General features: G+C 32.7%; 1 protein-coding gene across 1 annotated transcript in view; it reads left to right on the forward strand.

Annotated features, from left to right (window-relative positions):
- The window catches only part of KLF3 (Kruppel like factor 3), a 41,434-nt gene that overhangs the window by 16,119 nt on the left and 23,920 nt on the right, over positions 1-1,395 (forward strand). The window lies entirely within an intron of this gene.

Genomic DNA, 1,395 nt, shown 5'->3' on the forward strand with positions numbered 1-1,395 from the left:
AAATATTCACAAGGGGGAAAAATTTAGCCCAAGTTGTATATGTGAAGGTCGATAATGACACACTTGCAAAATTAGATCGTCCTTATGCATTGGCTGTGGCAGTTCCTGCCAAGAATGTTTATACAAGACATGGGGGTCACTCTGAGGCCCTTGAAACCAAGTTGCCATGGATATTCCTAAGCCAGTGATATGTTTACCACTATGTACAATGAAAAGTTAAGTCAGAGTGGCTTTAAGGAAGTAACATTTACATTCCAGCATGATAACTGGTTAACTGAGTGTCTGAATATAACTGAGCAATAAGAATTTTATTAATCAAAAACTAAATTGACTTATAATGTTATTCAGTGCTGTCATCATATTCATCAACCCATTTCTCCCAACTGTTGCATGATCATGTTGAAGGAAAATTAAGCTATAAAATTTCTCTATTAATTATATCCTTGAAATATGAATAAGTTTTTAGTACCAGAGAATATGATTAATTTCATAAATGATGCAGAACCATCATGATGCACTTTACTATTCAGTATACCTCCAGTGCTTTTAATCAAGCATGAAAATAGGGCTCAAGAGCCTAATTTAAAGCTAAAATGGAGATCAATGTTGCTTAGTTATATCATGTTAATTATATCATATAAGTGCAAGAAAATGTGCTTGATTGAAAAAAATTTTGAAATAAAATGCATTCGAAGTAATGGTTATATTTGTAATGCTGTAACTTATATTAATACATGAAGCTAGAATATGTAGAAGTATTTTGCAGTTAATGATCTTTTTCTCCTTTATGCTCTAGTTTTCAAAGTCAACTAATGCTTATAGAAATTAATTAGGTCACTTCACCAAAAGTTTGTGTCAATCCTTACAGTGAAGTTTCTTTTTAATTCAGTGAAACCTCAGTTAACTGAAACATTTGGGGAAGAGAGTGTTGTGATTATGTTTCACTCTGAAATCTTCAAAGTTCATTTTTCCTGCCTTCATAGTGGGAGTGTATTAAACCTAATTTATTATTCCTTTATTGCTTTTTACTTTTTAATTCTATCTTTGACCTGAAGGTTGAAGTTTTTGGTTATCTGAGTCAATGTTCTAAACATTAAAGCAGTATAGGACAGTTTGTAAGGTTTTTTTTTGTTTTAATTCCAATTATCAATAAAAATATTTTACAACGACTTATCTCCCTGCCTTACCCCCCTTTCTCTTAAAAGGAGAGCATAGCAGAAGCAATCTGCTTATTTGGTATTTTGCTATAATTTAAAGAAAGTGAGGAAATGTCATTTCTCTCTTGCCCAAGTATAAGCCTTCATACCGTCCTGTGCTTTGAGGCAAATGGTAACGCTTGGGATTATCTTGCTAAAATTTATAGGAATAGGGAGCAGAGTAGACTTTACCTGCCCA

This window comes from Pteropus vampyrus, unplaced genomic scaffold (genome assembly GCF_000151845.1).
Source record: "Pteropus vampyrus isolate Shadow unplaced genomic scaffold, Pvam_2.0 Scaffold5, whole genome shotgun sequence".
NCBI classification, from domain to species: domain Eukaryota; kingdom Metazoa; phylum Chordata; class Mammalia; order Chiroptera; family Pteropodidae; genus Pteropus; species Pteropus vampyrus.